Raw genomic sequence first — 25,361 nt, 5'->3', positions numbered from 1 at the left:
ATTGTACTCACCTAATTGTGCTTGCGGGGGTTGAGCTCTGGCTCTTTGGTCCCGCCTCTCAACCGTCAATCAACTGGTGTACAGATTCCTGAGCCTATTGGGCTCTATCATATCTACATTTGAAACTGTGAATGGAGTCAGCCTCCACCACATCACTTCCTAATGCATTCCATTTGCTAACTACTCTGACACTGAAAAAGTTCTTTCTAACGTCTCTGTGGCTCATTTGGGTACTCAGCTTCCACCTGTGTCCCCTTGTTCGCGTCCCACCAGTGTTGAAAAGTTCATCCTTGTTTACCCGGTCGATTCCCCTGAGGATTTTGTAGGTTGTGATCATGTCCCCCCTTACTCTTCTGTCTTCCAGTGTCGTGAGGTGCATTTCCCGCAGCCTTTCCTCATAACTCATGCCTCTTAGTTCTGGGACTAGTCTAGTAGCATACCTTTGGACTTTTTCCAGCTTCGTCTTGTGCTTGACAAGGTACGGGCTCCATGCTGGGGCCGCATACTCCAGGATTGGTCTTATCCAGGATGTGTGTGTGTGTGTGTGTGTGTGTGTGTGTGTGTGTGTGTGTGTGTGTACTCACCTATTTGTACTCACCTATTTGTGCTTGCGGGGGTTGAGCTTTGGCTCTTTGGTCCCGCCTCTCAACTGTCAATCAACTGGTGTACAGATTCCTGAGCCTACTGGGCTCCATCATATCTACATTTAAAACTGTGTATGGAGTCAGCCTCCACCACATCACTGCCTAATGCATTCCATCCGTTAACTACTCTGACACTGAAAAAGTTCCTTCTAACGTCTCTGTGGCTCATGTGAGTACTCAGTTTCCACCTGTGTCCCCTTGTTCGCGTCCCACCAGTGTTGAATAGTTTATCCTTGTTTACCCGGTCGATTCCTCTGAGGATTTTGTAGGTTGTGATCATGTCTCCCCTTACTCTTCTGTCTTCCAGTGTCGTAAGGTGCATTTCCCGCAGCCTTTCCTCGTAACTCATGCCTCTTAGTTCTGGGACTAGTCTAGTGGCGTACCTTTGGACTTTTTCCAGCTTCGTATTGTGCTTGACAAGGTACGGGCTCCATGCTGGGGCCGCATACTCGTGTGTGTGTGTGTGCGTGTGTGTGTGTGCGTGTGTGTGTGTATGTGTGTGTGTGTGCGTGTGTGTGTGTGTGTGTGTGTGTGTGTGTGCGTGTGTGTGTGTGTGCTTGTGTGTGTGTGCGTGTGCGTGTGTGTGTGCGTGTGTGTGTGTGTGTGTGCGTGTGTGCGTGTGTGTGTGTGCGTGTGTGTGCGTGTGTGTGCGTGTGTGTGTGCGTGTGTGCGTGTGCGTGTACGTGTGTGTGTGTGTGTGTGTGTGTGTGTGTGTGTGTGTGTGTGTGTGTGTGTGTGTACTCACCTATATGTACTCACCTATATGTGCTTGCAGGATCGAGCATTGACTCTTGGATCCCGCCTTTCTAGCTATCGGTTGTTTACAGCAATGACTCCTGTCCCATTTCCCTATCATACCTAGTTTTAAAAGTATGAATAGTATTTGCTTCCACAACCTGTTCCCCAAGTGCATTCCATTTTTCTACTACTCTCACGCTAAAAGAAAACTTCCTAACATCTCTGTGACTCATCTGAGTTTCCAGTTTCCACCCATGTCCCCTCGTTCTGTTATTATTACGTGTGAACATTTCATCTATTTCCACTTTATCAATTCCCCTGAGTATTTTATATGTCCCTATCATATCTCCTCTCTCCCTTCTTTTCTCTAGTGTCGTTAGGTTCAGTTCCTTCAGCCGCTCTTCATATCCCATCCCTCGTAACTCTGGGACAAGCCTCGTCGCAAACCTCTGAACCTTCTCCAGTTTCTTTATGTGTTTCTTCAGGTGGGGGCTCCATGATGGCGCGGCATACTCTAAGACAGGTCTCACGTAGGCAGTGTAAAGTGCCCTAAAAGCTTCCTCATTTAGGTTTCTGAATGAAGTTCTAATTTTCGCCAGTGTAGAGTACGCTGCTGTCGTTATCCTATTTATATGTGCCTCAGGAGTTAGATTAGGTGTCACATCCACTCCCAGGTCTCTTTCTCGAATCGTTACAGGTAGGCTGTTCCCCTTCATTGTGTACTGTCCCTTTGGACTCCTGTCACCTGATCCCATTTCCATAACTTTACATTTACTGGTGTTAAACTCCAGTAGCCATTTCCCTGACCATCTCTGCAGCCTGTTTAAGTCCTCTTGGAGGATCCTACAATCCTCGTCTGTCACAACTCTTCTCATTAATTTTGCGTCATCTGCAAACATTGACATGTATGATTCCACTCCTGTAAACATATCATTTACGTAAATTAGAAAGAGGATTGGTCCCAGCACCGATCCTTGAGGTACTCCACTTGTTACTGTTCGCCAGTCCGACTTTTCGCCCCTTACCATTACCCTCTGGCTCCTTCCTGTTAGGTGGTTCTTCACCCATACTAGGGCCTTTCCGCTTACTCCTGCCTGCCTCTCAAGTTTGTATAGCAGTCTCATGTGCGGTACCGTATCAAAGGCCTTTTGGCAGTCAAGAAATATGCAGTCTGCCCAGCCTTCTCTGTCCTGCCTTATCCTTGTTACTTTATCATAGAATTCTAAAAGGTTTGTTAGGCATGATTTCCCTGTCCAGAACCCATGTTGGTGCTTGTTTACAAACCCAATGCTCTCCAGGTGTTCAACAAGTCTTAGCCTAATTATTCTTTCAAGTATTTTGCAGGGGATGCTTGTCAGTGATACGGGTCTGTAGTTAAGTGCCTCCTCCCTATCACCTTTTTTTGAAAATCGGTACGACATTTGCCTCCTTCCAGCAACTGGGCAATTCTCCCGACATAAGTGACTCATTAAAGATCATTGCCAGAGGCACGCTGAGAGCCTGCGCTGCCTCTTTAAGTATCCACGGTGATACTTTGTCTGGTCCAACAGCTTTATTTGCATCCAGTGTTGTCAACTGTTTCATTACATCCTCTGCTGTCACCTCTATATCTGATAGTCTTTCATCTTGGGTAATCTCTTCTAACAAAGGGAGCTGCTCAGGCTCGGTTGTGAACACTCCATGGAATTTTGCATTCAGTACCTCGCAGATTTCCTTGTCGCTTTCTGTATATGCCCCTTCTGTTTTCCTCAGTCTTGTCATTTGGTCATTTACCGACATCTTCCTTCTTATATGGCTATGTAGTAATTTTGGTTGCTTTTTCGCTTTGACTGCAATATCATTCTCATAATTTCTTTCCGACACTCGTCTTATGTTAATGTAATCATTCCTAGCTCTGTTACATCTAATCCTGTTGTCCTCTGTCCTTTGTCTTCTGTACTTCCTCCACTCCCTCCTGCTTCTCACCTTTGCTTCCTGACACTGTCTATTAAACCATGGGTTATTATATTCCCTCCTGCTTTTTTCCTTTATTGTTGGAATAAATCTATCTTCAGCCTCCTTGCATTTCAATATGACTTGGTTCATCATACCTTGCACTGTTTTTCCTCTATGTTCTTCCTCCCACTGCACTTCTCCCAGGTAGTCCCTTATCCTTCTGTAGTCCCCTTTTCTGTAATCAAGTCTCCTTTCCCGGACCTCTTGTCCTTTGGTCACAATTTTAAACTCCATCATGTAGTCAAAGACTAGGACACAATGGTCACTAGCTCCTAGTGGTATTTCATGTTCCAACTGCTCGATGTCTTCTACATTCTGAGTGATAATGAGATCTAATAGGCTGGGCGTATCCCCTCCTCTTTCCCTAGTATCTTCTTCCACATGCTGTGTTAGAAAATTCCTGTCAATAACGTCTACCAGCTTCGCTCCCCAGGTCTCTTCCCCGCCATGGGGATTCCTCGTTTCCCAATCTATCTCTCCGTGATTTAGGTCCCCCATGACCAGCAGCTTCGCTCTCATTCTATGCGCTAAAGTTGCTGCCCTCTGCAGTTCATCCATACATGTCTTGTTGCTGTCCTCGTACTCCTGCCTGGGCCTTCTACTGTTTGGTGGGGGATTGTAGAGTATCAAGATTACAATCTTCTTCCCATCCACTGTCAGAGTTCCATGTATGAAGCTTGTGCTTTCATTGGTACCCGGATTTTCCAGCTCATCAAACTTCCATTTCCGCTTTATTAGTAGTGCCACTCCTCCTCCCTGTCTCTGTGTCCTTTCTTTTCTTATCACCTGGTACCCCTCTGGAAAGATTGCATCCGAGGTCATACCATTTATTTTAGTTCCCACTATTGCCACTATGTCTGGGTCTGCCTCACAAACTCTTTCTTTTATCTCTTCTGCTTTATGTGTGTGTGTGTGTGTGTGTGTGTGTGTGTGTGTGTGTGTGTGTGTGTGTGTGTGTGTGTGTGTGTGTGTGTGTGTGTGTGTGGGTGTGTGTGTGTGTGTGCGTGTGTGTGTGCGTGTGTGTGCGTGCGTGTGTGTGTGCGTGTGGGTGTGTGTGTGTGTACTCACCTAATTGTGCTTGCGGGGGTTGAGCTCTGGCTCTTTGGTCCCGCCTCTCAACCGTCAATCAACTGGTGTACAGGTTCATGAGCCTATTGGGCTCTATCATATCTACATTTGAAACTATGCATGGAGTCAGCCTCCACCACATCACTTCCTAATGCATTCCATTTACTAACTACTCTGACACTGAAAAAGTTCTTTCTAACGTCTCTGTGGCTCATTTGGGTACTCAGCTTCCACCTGTGTCCCCTTGTTCGCGTCCCACCTGTGTTGAATAGTTCATCCTTGTTTACCCGGTCGATTCCCCTGAGGATTTTGTAGGTTGTGATCATGTCCCCCCTTACTCTTCTGTCTTCCAGTGTCGTAAGGTGCATTTCCCGCAGCCTTTCCTCATAACTCATGCCTCTTAGTTCTGGGACTAGTCTAGTAGCATACCTTTGGACTTTTTCCAGCTTCGTCTTGTGCTTGACAAGGTACGGGCTCCATGCTGGGGCCGCATACTCCAGGATTGGTCTTATATATGTGGTGTACAAGATTCTGAATGATTCCTTACACAGGTTCCTGAACGCCGTTCTGATGTTAGCCAGCCTCGCATATGCCGCAGACGTTATTCTCTTTATGTGGGCTTCAGGAGACAGGTTTGGTGTGATATCAACTCCTAGATCTTTCTCTCTGTCTGTTTCATTAAGTACTTCATCTCCTATTCTGTATCCTGTGCCTGGCCTTCTGTTTCCACTGCCTAGTTTCATTACTTTGCATTTACTCGGGTTGAACTTCAACAGCCATTTGTTGGGCCATTCACTCAGTCTATCCAGGTCATCTTGTAGCCTCCTACTATCATCCTCTGTTTCAATCCTCCTCATAATTTTTGCATCGTCGGCAAACATTGAGAGGAACGAATCTATACCCTCTGGGAGATCATTTACATATACCAGAAACAGTATAGGTCCAAGGACTGACCCCTGCGGGACTCCACTTGTGACGTCTCGCCAATCTGAGACCTCACCCCTCACACAGACTCGTTGTCTCCTGTTGCTTAGGTACTCCTCTATCCACCGGAGTACCTTCCCTCTCACTCCAGCCTGCATCTCCAACTTTCGCACTAGCCTCTTGTGTGGCACTGTATCAAAGGCTTTCTGACAATCCAAAAATATGCAGTCTGCCCACCCTTCTCTTTCTTGCCTTATTTTTGTTGCCTGGTCGTAGAATTCAAGTAACCCTGTGAGGCAGGACCTGCCATCCCTGAACCCATGTTGATGCTGTGTTACAAAGTTCCTTCGCTCCAGATGCTCCACTAGTTTTTTTCGCACAATCTTCTCCATCAGCTTGCATGGTATGCAGGTTAGGGACACTGGCCTGTAGTTCAGTGCCTCCTGTCTATCCTCTTTCTTGTATATCGGGACTACGTTAGCTGCTTTCCAAATATCTGGCAGTTCCCCTGTTGCCAGTGATTTGTTAAACACTATGGAGAGTGGTAGGCACAGTTCTCTTGCTCCTTCCTTTAGAACCCAAGGGGATATTCCATCTGGGCCTATAGCCTTCGTCACGTCCAACTCTAGTAAACACTTCCTTACTTCCCCACTGGTAATCTCAAACTCTTCCAGTGGTTCCTGATTAGCTATTCCCTCACTTACCTCTGGAATTTCTCCTTGCTCTAAGGTGAAGACCTCCTGGAATTTCTTATTCAATTCCTCACACACTTCCTTGTCCTTTAGCAGTCTCCGTGGTGTAGTGGTAAGACACTCGCCTGGCGTTCCGCGAGCGCTATGTCATGGGTTCGTATCCTGGCCGGGGAGGATTTACTGGGCGCAATTCCTTAACTGTAGCCTCTGTTTAACGCAACAGTAAAATGTGTACTTGGATGAAAAAACGATTCTTCGCGGCAGGGGATCGTATTCCAGGGACCATAGGATTAAGGACTTGCCCGAAACGCTACGCGTACTAGTGGCTGTACAAGAATGTAACAACTCTTGTATATATCTCAAAAAAAAAAAAAAAAAAAAAAAAAAAAAAAAAAAAAAATTGTAGTGAATCCTTCCGCCCCTATCCTTAATCTCATAACCTGTTTCTTTACTGTTGTTTTTCTCCTAATGTGGCTATGCAACAATTTAGGCTGAGTCTTTGCCTTGCTTGCGTTGTCATTTTCATATTGTCTTTCTGCCTCTCTTCTCATCCTAACATATTCATTCCTGGCATTCTGGTATCTTTCTCTGCTCTCCAGAGTCCTGTTATTCCTATAGTTTCTCCATGCCCTTTTACTTTGCTGCTTAGCTAGCCTACATCTCTGATTAAACCATGGGTTTCTCATCTTCATTTCTCTGTTTTCCTTTTGGACTGGGACAAACTTGTTTGCTGCGTCCTTGCACTTCTGCGTGATGTAATCCATCATATCTTGGGCCGTCTTTCTCCTGAGCTCTGTTTCCCATGCTATATCTGTTAGGAATTTTCTTATCCCCTCATAGTTTCCCTTTCGGTATGCTAACCTTTTGGTTTCGGTATCCCTCCTCGAGTTCAATAACCCTTCTTTAATCAAGTACTCAAACACCAGTACACTGTGGTCGCTCATTCCTACTGGGTCCTCAAAACCGATTTCTCTTATGTCGGAGTCGTTCAGAGTGAAGACTAGGAGTGAAGACTAGGAATGAAGTTCAGAGTGAAGACTAGTGTGTGTGTGTGTGTGTGTGTGTGTGTGTGTGTGTGTGTGTGTGTGTGTGTGTGTGTGTGTGTGTGTGTATGTGTGTGTGTGTGTGTGTGTGTGTGCGTGTGTGTGTGTGTGTGTGTGCGTGTGTGTGCGTGTGTGTGTGTGTGTGTGTGTGTGTGTGTGTGTGTGTGTGTGTGTGTGTGTGTGTGTGTGTGTGTGTGTGTGTGTGTGTGTGTGTGTGTGCGTGTGTGTGTGTGTGTGCGTGTGTGTGCACGTGTGTGTGTGTGTGTGTGTGTGTGTGTGTGTGTGTGTGTGTGTGTGTGTGTGTGTGTGTGTGTGTGTGTGTGTGTGTGTGTGTGTATGTGTGTGTGTGTGTATGTGTGTGTGTGTGTGTATGTGTGTGTATGTGTATGTGTATGTGTGTGTATGTGTGTGTATGTGTGTGTACTCACCTATTTGTACTCACCTATTTGTGCTTGCGTGGGTTGAGCTTTGGCTCTTTGGTCCCGCCTCTCAACTGTCAATCAACTGGTGTACAGATTCCTGAGCCTACTGGGCTCTATTATATCTACATTTAAAACTGTGTATGGAGTCAGCCTCCACCACATCACTGCCTAATGCATTCCATCCGTTAACTACTCTGACACTGAAAAAGTTCCTTCTAACGTCTCTGTGGCTCATGTGGGTACTCAGTTTCCACTTGTGTCCCCTTGTTCGCGTCCCACCTGTGTTGAATAGTTTATCCTTGTTTACCCGGTCGATTCCTCTGAGGATTTTGTAGGTTGTGATCATGTCTCCCCTTACTCTTCTGTCTTCCAGTGTCGTAAGGTGCATTTCCCGCAGCCTTTCCTCGTAACTCATGCCTCTTAGTTCTGGGACTAGTCTAGTGGCATACCTTTGGACTTTTTCCTGCTTCGTCTTGTGCTTGACAAGGTACGGGCTCCATGCTGGGGCCGCATACTCCAGGATTGGTCTTATATATGTGGTGTACAAGATTCTGAATGATTCCTTACACAGGTTCCTGAACGCCGTTCTGATGTTAGCCAGCCTCGCATATGCCGCAGACGTTATTCTTTTTATGTGGGCTTCAGGAGACAGGTTTGGTGTGATATCAACTCCTAGATCTTTCTCTCTGTTCGTTTCATTAAGTACTTCATCTCCTATTCTGTATCCTGTGTTTGGCCTCCTATTTCCACCACCTAGTTTCATTACTTTGCATTTACTCGGGTTGAACTTCAACAGCCATTTGTTGGACCATTCACTCAGTCTGTCTAGGTCATCTTGTAGCCTCCTACTATCGTCCTCAGTTTCAATCCTCCTCATAATTTTTGCATCATCGGCAAACATTGAGAGAAACGATTCTATACCCTCTGGAAGATCATTTACTTACATCAGAAACAGTATAGGTCCAAGGACTGACCCCTGCGGTACTCCACTAGTAACGTCTCGCCAATCTGAGACCTCAACCCTCACACTGACTCGTTGTCTCCTGTTACTTAGGTACTCCTGTATCCAACGGAGTACCTTCCCTTTCACTCCAGCCTGCATCTCCAGTTTTTTCACTATCCTCTTGTGTGGCACTGTGTCAAAGGCTTTCTGACAATCCAGAAATATGCAGTCTGCCCAGCCTTCTCTTTCTTGCCTTTTCTTTTCTTGCCTTTTCTTGTGTGTGTGTGTGTGTGTGTGTGTGTGTGTGTGTGTGTGTGTGTACTCACCTATATGTGCTTGCAGGATCGAGCATTGACTCTTGGATCCCGCCTTTCTAGCTATCGGTTGTTTACAGCAATGACTCCTGTCCCATTTCCCTATCATACCTAGTTTTAAAAGTATGAATAGTATTTGCTTCCACAACCTGTTCCCCAAGTGCATTCCATTTTTCTACTACTCTCACGCTAAAAGAAAACTTCCTAACATCTCTGTGACTCATCTGAGTTTCCAGTTTCCACCCATGTCGCCTCGTTCTGTTATTATTACGTGTGAACATTTCATCTATTTCCACTTTGTCAATTCCCCTGAGTATTTTATATGTCCCTATCATATCTCCTCTCTCCCTTCTTTTCTCTAGTGTCTTCAGCCGCTCTTCATATCCCATCCCTCGTAACTCTGGGACAAGCCTCGTCGCAAACCTCTGAACCTTCTCCAGTTTCTTTATGTGTTTCTTCAGGTGGGGGCTCCATGATGGCGCGGCATACTCTAAGACGGGTCTCATGTAGGCAGTGTAAAGCGCCCTAAAAGCTTCCTCATTTAGGTTTCTGAATGAAGTTCTAATTTTCGCCAGTGTAAAGTACGCTGCTGTCGTTATCCTATTTATATGTGCCTCAGGAGTTAGATTAGGTGTCACATCCACTCCCAGGTCTCTTTCTCGAATCGTTACAGGTAGGCTGTTCCCCTTCATTGTGTACTGTCCCTTTGGTCTCCTGTCACTTGATCCCATTTCCATAACTTTACATTTACTGGTGTTAAACTCCAGTAGCCATTTCCCTGACCATCTCTGCAGCCTGTTTAAGTCCTCTTGGAGGATCCTACAATCCTCGTCTGTCACAACTCTTCTCATTAATTTTGCGTCATCTGCAAAATCTGTGTGTGTGTGTGTGTGTGTGCGTGTGTGTGTGTGTGTACTCACCTAGTTGTACTCGCCTATTTGTGCTTGCGGGGGTTGAGCTCTGGCTCTTTGGTCCCGCCTCTCAACCGTCAATCAACTGATGTACAGATTCCTGAGCCTGTTGGGCTCTATCATAATCTACATTTGAAACTGTGTTTGGAGTCAGTCTCCACTACATCACTGCCTAATGCATTCTACCTGTTAACTGCTCTGCCATTGAAAAAGTTCTTTCTAACGTCCCTGTGGCTCATTTGAGTACTCAGTCTCCACCTGTGTCCCCTTGTTCGTCATCCACTTGTATTAAATAGTTTATCCATATCTACCCTGTCAATTCCTCTGAGAATTTTGTAGGTAGTGATCATGTCTCCCCTTACTCTTCTGTCTTCCAGAGTCGTGAGGTGCATTTCACGCCTGCCTTTCCACGTAACTCATGCCTCTTTGTTCTGTGTACTCACCTAGTTGGGGTTTGGCTCAACTAGGTTGAGCTTTGGCTCTTTGGTTCCACCTCTCAACTGTCAATCAACTGGTGTACAGATTCCTGATCCTACTGGGCATTCTACTAATCATATCTACATTTGAAAATGTGTATGGAGTCTGCCTCTGCCACATCACTTCCTAGTGCATTTCATTTGTTAATTTGTCTATCATCATCTGTCTGGATTCTTCTCATAATTTTTGCATCATCAGCAAACATGGAGAGGAATGAGTCAATATCTCTGGAAGATCGTTTACATATATTAGAAACAGGATGGGTCCAAGTACAGAGCCCTGTGGGACTCCGCTGGTGACATCTCGCCACTCCGATGTCTCCCCCCCCCCCTCACAGTTACTCGCTGTCTCCTGTTGCTTAGATACTCCCTTATCCATTGGAGCACCTTACCTTTTACTCCTGCCCGTTGCTCCAACTTTCGTAACTGATTTTTATGGGGTACTGTGTCAAAAGCTTTCTGACAGTCCAAGAAAACTGACAGAATGAGAGTCCAGATGCGTCCTTGTTCTGGGACTAGCCTAATGGCATACCTCTGAACTTTATCCAGCTTCGTCTTGTGCTTTAACAAGGTACGGGCTACATGCAGGGGCCGCGTACTCCAGGATTGGCCTTACATATGTGGTATACAAGGTTCTGAAAGATTCCTCACACAGGTTTCTGAAGGCAGTTCTGATGTTAGCCAGCCTTGCATACGATGCTGATGTTATCCTTTTGATGTGGACTTCAGGAGACAGGTTTGGCGTGATATCAACCCCTAGATCTTTCTCTCTGTCCGTTTTGGGAAGGACTTCATATCCCATTCGGTATCCAGTGTCTAGCCTTCTATTTCCTCCCCCCTAGCTTCATTGGCTTACATTTACTTGGGTTGAATTTAGTAGCCATTTGTTGGAGCATTCCTTCAGTTTGTTGAGGTGATCTTGTAGTCTCATATTATCTTCCTCTGTCTTAATCCTCCTCATAATTTTTGCATCATCAGCAAACATTGTAGGGAAAGAGTCTATTCCTTCTTGGAGACCATTTGCATATATCAGGAACAGTATAGGTCCAAGAACTGATCCCTGAGGGGACTCCACTGGTGACGCCTCGCCACTCCGAGACCTCACCCCTCACAGTGACTCGCTGTCTTCTGTTGCTTCAGTACTCCCTTATCCAGGGGAGTACCTTCCCCTTCACTCTTGCCTGCATCTCCAGGCTGGAGTAAACAGAAGTTTCTGTTCTCACCCGTTCTAAGTTTCATCACCTGTTCTTTCACTGTTGATTTCTTCCTGGTGTGACTGTGGATTAGCTTTGGTTCGATCTTGGCTTTATTTGTTATATCATTTTCAAGCTTTTTATTTGCTGTCATTTTCATACTTTTTCTTTGCTATGTCATTTTCATACTTTTTCTTTGCTTCTCTTTATACACTAACATATGTGTTCCTGGTTCTCTAGACTCTGTCTCTCTCTGTCTCTCTCTCTCTCTCTCTCTCTCTCTCTCTCTCTCTCTCTCTCTCTCTCTCTCTCTCTCTTTCTCTTTCTCTTTCTCGTTCTCTTTCTCTTTCTCTTTCTCTTTCTCTTTCTCTTTCTCTTTCTTTCTCTCTCTCTCTCTCTTTCTCTTTCTCTTTCTCTCTCTCTCTCTCTCTCTCTCTCTCTCTCTCTCTTTCTCTTTCTCTTTCTCTTTCTCTTTCTCTTTCTCTTTCTCTCTCTCTCTCTCTCTCTTTCTCTTTCTCTTTCTCTCTCTCTCTCTCTCTCTCTCTCTCTCTCTCTCTCTCTCTCTCTCTCTCTCTCTCTCTCTCTTTCTCTCTCTCTCTCTCTCTTTCTCTTTCTCTTTCTCTCTCTCTCTCTCTCTCTCTCTCTCTCTCTCTCTCTCTCTCTCTCTCTCTCTTTCTCTTTCTCTTTCTCTCTCTCTCTCTCTCTCTCTCTCTCTCTCTCTCTCTCTCTCTCTCTCTCTCTCTCTCTTTCTCTCTCTCTCTCTCTCTCTCTCTCTCTCTCTCTCTCTCTCTCTCTCTCTCTCTCTCTCTCTCTCTCTCTCTCTCTCTCTCTCTCTCTTGCAGTGTGATTCCTTCCCGAGTTTCGGACAAGGAACTCGGCAGTCATACTATAGAATTGATCCTATGAAGTATCTCTCTCTATCTCTCTCTCTCTCTCTCTCTCCCTCTCCCTCTCTCTCTCTCTGCTTTCTGATATTCTGTTATTTCGGAACTTCCTCCACGCCCTTTTGTTCAGCTCCTTTGCTTCCATACATGCCCTATTATACCGGGGATTTTTCTTTTGCTTCTCGGTTTTTTCCTTTTGGGCCGGGATAAACTTGTTTACAGCCTCCTGAAACTTTTGGGTGACATAGTCCATCATGTCTTGTACAGACTTATCTCTGAGGTCTGTGTCCCAAGGTTTCCCTTAGGAAACTTCTCATCTCATAATTCCCCTTTCGGTATGCCAGCCTTTTGTTTCCTAGTTCTTTTTGGGGGGAGATAAATCCCAGCTTTACCAGGTGCTCAAAGATCAATACATTGTGATCACTCATTTCCAAGGGAGCTTCCAACTTAACTTCCCTTATATCCGACTCATTTAGGGTAACTATCAGATCAAATATCAGTATCCATCTCCTCTCTTTCTTGTCGGTCCCTTGATGTGTTGGCTTAGAAAGTTTCTTGTTGCCACATTCAGCAGCTTAGCTCTCCATGTATCTGGTCCTTCATGCGGGTCTCTGTTCTCCCAATCTATCTTCCCATGGTTGAAGTCCTTCATGATTAGCAGTCTAGATCTGTTGGAGGGGACGTCCCTGTCCCCTCCTTCAATGGAAGGAGGGGACATGGAGGTTATGGGCTAAGGAGGGAGAGCGGACATGAAGGATATGGGGGGAGGGGGGGCAAGTGAGAGGTATGGGATGAAGGGGAGGGGGGAGGGAAAGGGAAAGCGGGAGGGGGACATGGTGAAAATGGGGAAGGGGGTGACAAGGTGGGTATGGGGTGAGGGGGGAGAGGCTTGCCTGAGCAATTGATTGGGGACAGAGAGTTTAGGGTAGGGAGGGCTTCTATGCAGAGGAGGGTGGTGGTATTGCTCTAATCTCTGGTTTTGCTGGGATGCTGGTTGTGGGTTTCTCCCTCCCCTCTGGGAATGTTGTGTTGGGGGCTGTGATTTCCTTGTTTTCTCCTCTCTCCCTGCACTTCTTCTTTGCCTCTGAGACATGGCTCTCTCCTCCCTTGTTATTTCCCTTTGGAGGGACAGGACAATTTTTTTTTGTATTCTGTCACATGTTGGAGTTGGCTCTTTCATGCTAGAATATTCTCCTTCATGATCCTATCCGCAAACACTATCTTTATCAAGGGAGTCTTTGTCCTTGTTGTAACAGCCAAAGCTGAAAACCTTCTCAATGCTTTGGTCCGCCCTTTCCATCTTTAACTCTTTCAGTATTTTATTCACTGCCCCTCTGTCCTTACCATTCCATTCTGTCCTATTGGAGCCTTCCTGTTCTTTAATACCAACAGCTACAACTGATCTTTTTGTTTCCAGTAGCTTATTGGGTGAACATTTTCTTCATTTGGTCACTTTAACATTTCCCAGTGCCCTTGTGCTTCTTCCTGCCACGTTTGTCCCTTTTCCTACAATGCTGTGATAGTGTTATCAAGAGGGGCAGAGATGGAGAGAAAGAGAGAGAGAGAGAGAGAGAGAGAGAGAGAGAGAGAGAGAGAGAGAGAGAGAGAGAGAGAGAGAGAGAGAGAGAGAGAGAGAGAGAGAGAGAGAGAGAGAGAGAGAGATTCAGTGAGGGAGAGAGTGAGAGAGAGTAAGCAAGGGGGAGAGAAAGAGCGTGTGTGAGTGCATGAGTGACAGAACAAGTGAGTGAGAGTGTTTTTGTGAGTGTGTGTATACTCACCTATATGTGGTTGTGGGGGTTGAGCTTTGCCTCAACCCCCTGGTGGAGTATGGTGGAGAGAATGTGCGTGTGTACTCACCTAATTGTACTCGCCTAATTGTGCTTGCAATGGGTTGAGCTTTGGCTCTTTGGTCCCGCCTCTCAACTGTCAATCAACTGGTGTACAGATTCCTGAGCCTACTGGGCTATATCATATCTACATTTGAAACTGTGTATGGAGTCAGCCTCTACCACATCACTTCCTAGTGCATTCCATTCATTAACTACTCTGAAACTGAAAAATTCTTTCTACTGTGTGTGTGTGTGTGTGTGTGTGTGTGTGTGTGTGTGTGTGTGTGTGTGTGTGTGTGTGTGTGTGTGTGTGTGTGTGTGTATGTGTGTGTGTGTGTGTGTGTGTGTGTGTGTGTGTGTGTGTGTGTGTGTGTGTGTGTGTGTGTGTGTGTGTGTGTGTGTGTGTGTGTGTGTGGAGGGGGATGCAGGAGGGAGAGAAAGAGAGGAAAAAAAGAAAGAGAGAGGGAGAGAGAGAAAGAGAGAGGGAGAAAGAGAGAGAGAGAGAGGGAGAGAGAGATAGAGAGAGAGAGAGAGAGAGAGAGAGAGAGAGAGAGAGAGAGAGAGAGAGAGAGAGAGAGAGAGAGAGAGAGAGAGAGAGAGAGAGAGAGAGAGAGAGAGGGGGGGGGGGAGAGAGAGGGGGGGAGAGAGAGAGAGAGAGAGAGAGAGAGAGAGAGAGAGAGAGAGAGAGAGAGAGAGAGAGAGAGAGAGAGAGAGAGAGAGAGAGAGAGAGAGAGAGAGAGAGAGAAAGAGAGGAAAAAAATATCTTAATTTTAAATAGAAAAAATATATATGAAATCTTAATTTAAATCACTATGAACACTGAAAAGTTCCTGGCCAAGGTGGTAGTAGCAGGAGGGGAGATAGCAGTAGGGGGGTTGCAGTACCAATTTAAGAGGTGGAGTTAAAAGTTGGGGGGTGGAGGTAGCAGCAGGGGGTGGAGGTAGCAGCAGGGGGTGGAGGTAGCAGCAGGGGGGGGGAGGTAGCAGCAGGGGGGGGAGGTAGCAGCAGGGCGGGTGGAGGTAGCAGCAGGGGGGGGAGGTAGCAGCAGGGGGTGGAGGTAGCAGCAGGGGGGGAGGTAGCAGCAGGGGGTAGAGGTAGCAGCAGGGGGTGGAGGTAGCAGCAGGGGGTGGAGGTAGCAGCAGGGGGTTGAGGTAGCAGCAGGGGGGGGGAGGTAGCAGCAGGGGGTAGAGGTAGCAGCAGGGGGTGGAGGTAGCAGCAGGGGGTGGAGGTAACAGCAGGGGGTGGAGGTAGCAGCAGGGGGTGGAGGTAGCAGCAGGGGGTGGAGGTAGCAGCAGGGGGGGGGGAGGTAGCAGCAGGGGGTAGAGGTAGCAGCAGGGGGTGGAGGTAGCAGCAGGGGGTGGAGGTAACAGCAGGGGGTGGAGGTAGCAGCAGGGGGTGGAGGTAGCAGCAGGGGGTGGAGGTAGCAGCAGGGGGGGGGGAGGTAGCAGCAGGGGGGGAGGTAGCAGCAGGGGGGGGAGGTAGCAGCAGGGGGGGGAGGTAGCAGCAGGGGGTGGAGGTAGCAGCAGGGGGGGGAGGTAGCAGCAGGGGGGGGAGGTAGCAGCAGGGGGTGGAGGTAGCAGCAGGGGGGGGAGGTACCAGCAGGGGGGGGAGGTAGCAGCAGGGGGTGGAGGTAGCAGCAGGTGGTGGAGGTAGCAGCAGGGGGTGGAGGTAGCAGCAGGGGGGTGGAGGTAGCAGCAGGTGGTGGAGGTAGCAGCATGGGGTAGAGGTAGCGGCAGGGGGTGGAGGTAGCAGCAGGGGGGTGGAGGTAGCAGCAGGGGGGTGGAGGTAGCAGCAGGGGGTAGAGGTAGCGGCAGGGGGTGGAGGTAGCAGCAGGGGGGTGGAGGTAGAAGCAGGGGGTGGAGGTAGCAGCAGGGGGTAGAGGTAGCGGCAGGGGGTGGAGGTAGCAGCAGGGGGTGGAGGTAGCAGCAGGGGGTGGAGGTAGCAGCAGGGGGTGGAGGTAGCAGCAGGGGGTGGAGGTAGCAGCAGGGGGTGGAGGTAGCAGCAGGTGGTGGAGGTAGCAAAAGGGGTGGAGGAAGCAGCAGGTGGTGGAGGAAGCAGTTGGGGTGGAGGTAGAAGATGGTGGCGGAGGTAGCAGTGGGGGTGGAGGTAGCTGTTGGGGGTGGAGGTAGCAGCAGGGGGTGGAGGTAACAGCAGGGAGGGGGAGTAGCAGCAGGGGGGTGGAGGTAACAGCAGGGAGGTGGAGGTAACAGCAGGGAGGGGGAGTAGCAGCAGGGGGGGGGGGAGTAGCAGCACGGGGGTGGAGGTAACAGCAGGGAGGGGGAGTAGCAGCAGGGAGGTGGAGGTAACAACAGGGCGGGGGAGTAACAGCAGGGGGGTGGAGGTAACAGCAGGGCGGGGGAGTAGCAGCAGGGGGGTGGAGGTAACAGCAGGGCGGGGGAGTAGCAGCAGGGGGGTGGAGGTAACAGCAGGGAGGGGGAGTAGCAGCAGGGGGGTGGAGGTAACAGCAGGGAGGTGGAGATAACAGCAGGGAGGGGGAGTAGCAGCAGGGGGGGGAGTAGCAGCAGGGGGGTGGAGGTAACAGCAGGGAGGTGGAGGTAACAGAAGGGAGGGGGAGTAGCAGCAGGGGGGTGGAGGTAACAGCAGGGCGGGGGAGTAGCAGCAGGGGGGTGGAGGTAACAGCAGGGAGGGGGAGTAGCAGCAGGGGGGTGGAGGTAACAGCAGGGGGGTGGAGGTAGCAGCAAGGGGGTGGAGGTAACAGCAGGGGGTAGATTAGCAGCAGGGGGGGGTAGAGGTTGCAGCAGAGGGGGTGGAGTTTGCACTAGGGGGTGGAGGTGGCAGCAGGGGGCGTGCTGTTGGTAGCAGGTTGTTGGAGAAAGCAACAGGGGGTGGAGGTAGTAGCAAGGGGGTGGAGGTGGAGGTTGGGGGTTGGAGGTAGCAGCATGGGGGTGGAGGTAGTAGCAAGGGGGTGGAGGTGGAGGTTGGGGGTTGGAGGTAGCAGCATGGGGGTGGAGGTAGTAGCAAGGGGGTGGAGGTGGAGGTTGGGGGTTGGAGGTAGCAGCATGGGGGTGGAGGTAATAGCAAGGGGGTGGAGGTGGAGGTTGGGGGTTGGAGGTAGCAGCATGGGGGTGGAGCACCGGCCGCGCCCAGAGTCATTCACCTCAGTTAACGGCCTGAAGCCTGACCGTCTGGCTGCTGCGGCTGCGGCTGACCAGACGCTGGGGGGTACCAGCGGCCGGGGTCCTGGGTGACTCTGTATATAAACACAGACACCACCCGCCCCCACACACTGTGCTTACTCACTGAATCACCAACACACATCAACGATGAAGGTTCTGGTGAGTATAATCCAAACTCAGTGCGGTGAATATATTGAATAAGTGAAACCTTAGCCCTGAAGTATGATCAGGTGTATGAACACTCACATGCTGGCTTTTGAGTTATTGTGGTGGCATTAATAACCCTCTTGCTGTTATTGACCCTCCAAGTCAAACACCAATATGTAAAGGAACTTGAAGCATTGTATTGCTATATTTAGATAGTAAATGTGTGGCTAGTATTTGTACTTAAGTGGTGTATTAGAAAATGTTAAGTAACAAAAATTAAAGTACGTTCTATATGAAAAATCGTGATTAAACAATTTTATGATTATTTTTGTCGTATTTGTTTCAGCGTATTACTTTGTTCACATATTTACACTAGCCAAATTGTTGTGTACTAATGGTGGCCAGAGTGAAGCAAGGCAAGCAGGCGTGAGAGGAGATACATCAACCCGTCCTCCACCTGAACCCGTCCTCCACCTCAACCCGTCCTCCACCTCAACCCGTCCTCCACCTGAACCCGTCCTCCACCTGAACCCGTCCTCCACCTGAACCCGTCCTCCACCTGAACCCGTCCTCCACCTCAACCCGTCCTCCACCTCAACCCGTCCTCCACCTCAACCCGTCCTCCACCTCAACCCGTCCTCCACCTCAACCCGTCCTGAACCTCAACCCGTCCTGAACCTCAACTCGTCCTCCACCTCAACCCATCCTCCTAATACAGCGTTGCATTTTGACGTATATATACTTTCCCTAAGGTCAAAATTCGTCGTAATGAAAAATAGAAGCGGCTCGCGAAATTGACATACTGTTCTGTTTTCTATTTTGGGTCTTCTGTTCTGTTAGGATAAGAGCACAGTTGTACGACAGTTTCTTGACGTTGGGAAACCTTAGGAGGACGAGCTGCCTATTTGTGGCGAGGTCTTTGACCAAGCTTACTGGTGGAGTATCTGATCAGTCAGGTTGTTAGCGCAAGCAGCGTGCAGCCTGACATCGCACAGGAGCCTGCATGATTAAATTTTCCTTATATAGATTTATCAGGTCCTCTCTTAATTAGCAAAATATGCAATAAATGAAAACTGGTTCGATTTCAATCAAACTTTTTTGACTAGTTGTATATGCAATTGGCTTCATCTGGTCCGAGTCTCAGCATCGTAGCATAAATAGGAAGGGAGATTTTTTTTTTTTAATTATGTGTCAAAAATATCCAAAATGTTAAAAAATTAACATCAAACACAAGTGTCAACTGAAATCATGTCTATGACTCTCAGTTATCACAATAGTATATAATAACAAAATGTAAAAATTAGTTTTATAAACAAAAATTGAGTTAAAAAATTTGATTTTTTTTCTATTTTTTTTTTCTCATTTGTTAATCGTTCAATTTGCATGAAACTTATACACCTGACTGCACGTAATCCTTTCTGTAAGGATGCCAATTTTGGAGGAAATTGGTTGATGTCAACCTCAGTGACAGATTGTAGCACCTTAGAAATCATTTCTTCATTACTTTCTTTCAAGTAACATAAACGTAACTACTCCTCTTTCATTTTGTATTCAATTTACATGAAACTTATTCCTTATATGTAGAGTTTATGTCTCTACAAACTGTAAAGAGCGTTTTTTCTAAGTTCATTTTTTTATTTTATAAATAGTAATTAATATGATATATTTGCATAATTTTTTTTTTTTGGGGGGGGGGGAACTTTGACTATTTGTATTAGTCAAACTAAACATATTTTGGAAAATCCAGTCATACAGATCTTTTGTTATATGCTAATGTAATAGAAGAGTGTCATAGAAATGATTTGATTTGAAACTTGTGGTTGTAGTAAATTGTTGAAAATGTGTAAAATCCGTTAAAAAAATCTCCCTTTCTATTTAGTCTGTGACACTGAAACTTAGAACAGTTTCATATATATATATATATATATATATATATATATATATATATATATATATATATATATATATATATATATATATATATATATATATATATATATATATATATTCATATTCCCTTTTCATATACAACTAACCAAAAAAGTTAGTTTGACATTGAACAGCTATTAATATTCACAGATATGCCCCTTAAGCAAAATGAATATCAGCCCGTCCTCGTAAGGTTTCCCAACGTCAAGAAAACGGTAAATTTAAGGTACCCTCTCCTAACCTTCAAAAAGGCAAAAAACAGAAAACGGGACAGTTCGTCACTTTCGCGAGCCGTTTTCTAGTACGACAGTTTTTGGTCTTGGGTAACGCGTACAAGCGAAAAGCGACATTCTTGTAAGGAGGACACGTTGAATATATACCCGTTCGTAATTGACCTTAATCTAGACTTAAAAGAGCTAGACAAAATTGGTCCCGTAATGATTATAAATATAGAATTTTTTCCACACGGACTTTTCACATATTATTTTTGCACATTACACCATGCATCTTTGTATCTTGCCATTCCTTTTAATGTTTATGAATATTATATTATAATAAGTCTTTCGTCTGTGTTTCAGTGACGCTTAATTTTAATGATTTCACGTCTTCACAATAATGCAGGTATTGGACTGACCATAATACATCGAACCTAATATAGGTCACTCCATTTATTAAGTAACTTTACTTGTCAGCTCTTTAAAATGCTTAAGACGTTGAAATTTGAACGCTAACGAATTATGTTTTTGTTACAATAAGTTTGTTTCTTCCTTCGCGAAGCGGAACTATTTCTTCCTGAGGTGTGTGTAGCGTGAGGGAAGTTACCTGTGCGAGGATGTTTGTGGTGTGTGGTAGAGGTAAGGGTAAGAGCGGGGTGTTTGGAGCCAGAGAATGCACTTCAGTGACTGACTGACCAGTCATGAAAGAGCACAAGTACCACTGATTTTATAGAGCAGAGATGTGCCGCTGGGATGTTTTTTTCCGCCGGGATGTTGTACTGCGAATTATATAATCTATTTGCGACTGATATTTAATTTGATATCTGTGCGTCGCCCGTCTCATATAAGTGAGAAGCGGAGCACCGGTAGAATCTGATTTAATATGAGTATGGAAATCACATTAGAATTTCCGGATATCTAAAATTGATTGATCCAGATCTGGCGTTAACGAACGCGATACTATAAGACATTTTACCTGGAATATTTGAAGCGGAGAGAGGAGAGTTATGTATTCTATAAACCTCCTTCTATAGGTGAGTTATAGTCCTTATAACATACATATGTATTTTACTGAATATATATTTAGAAAAAACTCAAATCCAAGTTTCAGTTTGTGCTGTCTCAAGCCCACACCCAACAACAGTGGCGCCACAAGCCCACATCCAACAACAGTGGTGCCACAAGCCCACACCCAACAACAGTGGCGCCACAAACCCACACCCAACAACAGTGGCGCCACAAGCCCACACCCAACAACAGTGGTACCACAAGCCCACACCCAACAACACAGTGGCGCCACAAGCCCAAGCCCAACAACAGTGGCGCCACAAGCCCACACCCAACAACACAGTGGCGCCACAAACCCACACCCAACAACAGTGGCGCCACAAGCCCACACCCAACAACAGTGGCGCCACAAACCCACACCCAACAACAGTGGCGCCACAAACCCACACCCAACAACAGTGGCGCCACAAACCCACACCCAACAACAGTGGCGCCACAAGCCCACACCCAACAACACAGTGGCGCCACAAGCCCAAGCACAACAACAGTGGCGCCACAAGCCCACATCCAACAACAGTGGTGCCACAAGCCCACACCCAACAACAGTGGCGCCACAAACCCACACCCAACAACAGTGGCGCCACAAGCCCACATCCAACAACAGTGGTGCCACAAGCCCACACCCAACAACAGTGGCGCCACAAGCCCACACCCAACAACAGTGGCGCCACAAGCCCACACCCAACAACAGTGGTGCCACAAACCCACACCCAACAACAGTGGTGCCACAAGCCCACACCCAACAACAGTGGCGCCACAAACCCACACCCAACAACAGTGGTGCCACAAACCCACACCCAACAACAGTGGCGCCACAAACCCACACCCAACAACAGTGGTGCCACAAGCCCACACCCAACAACACAGTGGCGCCACAAGCCCAAGCCCAACAACAGTGGCGCCACAAGCCCACACCCAACAACAGTGGCGCCACAAACCCACACCCAACAACAGTGGCGCCACAAGCCCACACCCAACAACAGTGGCGCCACAAACCCACATCCAACAACAGTGTTGCCACAAACCCACACCCAACAACAGTGGTGCCACAAGCCCACACCCAACAACAGTGGCGCCACAAGCCCACACCCAACAACAGTGGCGCCACAAACCCACATCCAACAACAGTGGTGCCACAAACCCACACCCAACAACAGTGGTGCCACAAACCCACACCCAACAACAGTGGCGCCACAAGCCCACACCCAACAACAGTGGCGCCACAAGCCCACACCCAACAACAGTGGCGCCACAAACCCACATCCAACAACAGTGGCGCCACAAACCCACACCCAACAACAGTGGCGCCACAAGCCCACACCCAACAACAGTGGCGCCACAAACCCACATCCAACAACAGTGGTGCCACAAGCCCACATCCAACAACAGTGGCGCCACAAATCCACACCCAACAACAGGTGTGCCACAAGCCCACACCCAACAACAGTGGCGCCACAAACCCACACCCAACAACAGTGGCGCCACAAGCCCACACACAGCAACAGTGGCGCCACAAACCCACACCCAACAACAGTGGCGCCACAAGCCCACACCCAACAACAGTGGCGCCACAAACCCACACCCAACAACAGTGGTGCCACAAAACCACACCCAACAACAGTGGCGCCACAAACCCACACCCAACAACAGTGGTGCCACAAAACCACACCCAACAACAGTGGCGCCACAAACCCACACCCAACAACAGTGGTGCCACAAAACCACACCCAACAACAGTGGCGCCACAAGCCCACACCCAGCAACAGTGGCGCCACAAACCCACACCCAACAACAGTGGCGTCACAAGCCCACACACAGCAACAGTGGCGCCACAAACCCACACCCAACAACAGTGGCGCCACAAACCCACACCCAACAACAGTGGTGCCACAAACCCACACCCAACAACAGTGGCGCCACAAGCCCACACCCAACAACAGTGGCGCCACAAGCCCACACCCAACAACAGTGGCGCCACAAACCCACATCCAACAACAGTGGCGCCACAAACCCACACCCAACAACAGTGGCGCCACAAGCCCACACCCAACAACAGTGGCGCCACAAACCCACATCCAACAACAGTGGTGCCACAAGCCCACATCCAACAACAGTGGCGCCACAAACCCACACCCAACAACAGGTGTGCCACAAGCCCACACCCAACAACAGTGGCGCCACAAACCCACACCCAACAACAGTGGCGCCACAAGCCCACACACAGCAACAGTGGCGCCACAAACCCACACCCAACAACAGTGGCGCCACAAGCCCACACCCAACAACAGTGGCGCCACAAACCCACACCCAACAACAGTGGTGCCACAAAACCACACCCAACAACAGTGGCGCCACAAACCCACACCCAACAACAGTGGTGCCACAAAACCACACCCAACAACAGTGGCGCCACAAACCCACACCCAACAACAGTGGTGCCACAAAACCACACCCAACAACAGTGGCGCCACAAGCCCACACCCAGCAACAGTGGCGCCACAAACCCACACCCAACAACAGTGGCGCCACAAGCCCACACACAGCAACAGTGGCGCCACAAACCCACACCCAACAACAGTGGCGCCACAAGCCCACACACAGCAACAGTGGCGCCACAAACCCACACCCAACAACAGTGGCGCCACAAGCCCACACCCAACAACAGTGGCGCCACAAACCCACACCCAACAACAGTGGCGCCACAAGCCCACACCCAACAACAGTGGCGCCACAAACCCACACCCAACAACAGTGGTGCCACAAGCCCACACCCAACAACAGTGGCGCCACAAACCCACACCCAACAACAGTGGTGCCACAAGCCCACACCCAACAACAGTGGTGCCACAAGCCCACACCCAACAACAGTGGTGCCACAAACCCATGTCCAGTTTATGTCCGCTCACAAACTCGAGCCTAACTCCTAACAAACCAAAGCCTAACTAATAAAGCTGTACATTATAGTTAACAAGAAAATTAATCTAATCATGTTTAATTCTAATTTTAAGCTTTCATTAACACATTCAAAACTCGATAATCGTTAAATAGAATGTTGAGTAATTTAATAAAATTTATTTTTACCGTGACGAAAATGTCTCTTTAGTATTAATATGTAATCCTAGTGTCGATTCGTTTCTGTAATAGAGGTTCATGGAGAGCAAGAATATGAAGAGTCTCAAGAGTTAACAAGTAGAATGTAGAAAAGCTAACTCATGTACATTATTTTCTTCACTACATGATAAAACGTCTTTTAGGTTTTGTTTACAAACTTTTACTAAAAATTCAGTTTTCCTCTCAGTCAGACCTTTGCCTGTGTGGGTTATGGTCTGAGGAAGAGACGAAAGTTGGATGATTTTTCACCGGCTAATTACTTGTGTTTCTCTCTATTTCAGGTCATTGTCCTGCTGGTGGGTCTTGCAGCATCGAGGCCTCGGAAGCCAGCAGAGTCTGGACCAACAGCTAACATTGGCTTAAACCTTGGTATTGGAGGCCTTAATTATGGGCTTCCAAACGCTTTCAATTACAGTCTTGGAAGCTTTAGGTTTGGAAACTACGACATTGGTCTGTACGGTCTAGGGAGCTCCAATACCGCCAGCAACGGTATAGGAGGCATCAGTTTTGGAAGCTACGCTCCCCAATTTTGGGGCTTAAGTGGCATCAGTGGATGAACGGCTGAGCAATACATCTCAATAGAGCATTTCCCACACAGTCCGCGATGTAAGGAAATGTTCCTTTAATTCTAGGTTCGTTGCGCGATATACTATTTCAGAAAATAAATACTCTTCCAACATCTGAGTTGCATATTGCTCCTTATGTACATAATTATATAGTGCAGCCGAAACCTTATGTGTGGTCTCAGAACTCCCCAGCCTACAAGCTCACCAGCTCCTGTTGTGTAGCGCAACTGGTGCACCACGCTCCTCTTACCTGCTCCTGTGGTGTAGCACAACTGGTGCACCACGCTCCTCTTACCTGCTCCTGTTGTGTAGCGCAACTGGTGCACCACGCTCCTCTTACCTGCTCCTGTGGTGTAGCGCAACTGATGCACCACGCTCCTCTTACCTGCTCCTGTGGTGTAGTGCAACTGGTGCACCACGCTCCTCTTACCTGCTCCTGTTGTGTAGCGCAACTGGTGCACCACGCTCCTCTTACCTGCTCCTGTTGTGTAGCGCAACTGGTGCACCACGCTCCTCTTACCTGCTCCTGTGGTGTAGCCCCAGCTGGTGCACCACGCTCCTCTTACCTGCTCCTGTGGTGTAGCGCAACTGGTGCACCACGCTCCTCTTACCTGCTCCTGTGGTGTAGCCCCAGCTGGTGCACCACGCTCCTCTTACCTGCTCCTGTGGTGTAGCGCAACTGGTGCACCACGCTCCTCTTACCTGCTCCTGTGGTGTAGCGCCAGCTGGTGCACCACGCTCCTCTTACCTGCTCCTGTGTTGAGCGCCAGCTGGTGCACCACGCTCCTCTTACCTGCGATATCGGCCCGTGTTCATGCCTAGGGCATAGAGGGACCTGGTTGTAAACTGGCAGATCGAGTTCCAGTAAAAACTAATATGTTAAATCTCAAGTGATCTCTGGGAGAGTAGAGCTCTGAGGCAAAACAAATCAGTAGACTTTACACACAGAAATCCCAATAGCATGATGCATCAAATGAACAAATCCACAAGGGCCGTGACGAGGATTTGAACCTACGTCCGGGAGCATCCCAGATGCTGCCTTAATCGACTGAGCTACGACATGGTCAAAAGAGTTGGAACCGAAGTTCTACTGAACTTACTGGATCCTGCAG

At 48.0% G+C, this 25,361-nt stretch overlaps 1 long non-coding RNA gene across 1 annotated transcript; it reads left to right on the top strand.

Moving 5' to 3' along the window:
• Window positions 1-17,209: 17,209 nt before the first annotated feature.
• LOC138352087 (uncharacterized) lies at window positions 17,210-24,362 on the top strand. The gene is made up of 2 exons (XR_011222706.1): window positions 17,210-17,372; window positions 23,965-24,362. It is a non-coding gene; the product is annotated as an uncharacterized lncRNA (long non-coding RNA).
• Window positions 24,363-25,361: the final 999 nt, after the last annotated feature.

Source organism: Procambarus clarkii, chromosome 52, assembly GCF_040958095.1.
Source record: "Procambarus clarkii isolate CNS0578487 chromosome 52, FALCON_Pclarkii_2.0, whole genome shotgun sequence".
NCBI lineage: Eukaryota > Metazoa > Arthropoda > Malacostraca > Decapoda > Cambaridae > Procambarus > Procambarus clarkii.
This window is presented reverse-complemented; position numbering and strand designations above follow the sequence as displayed.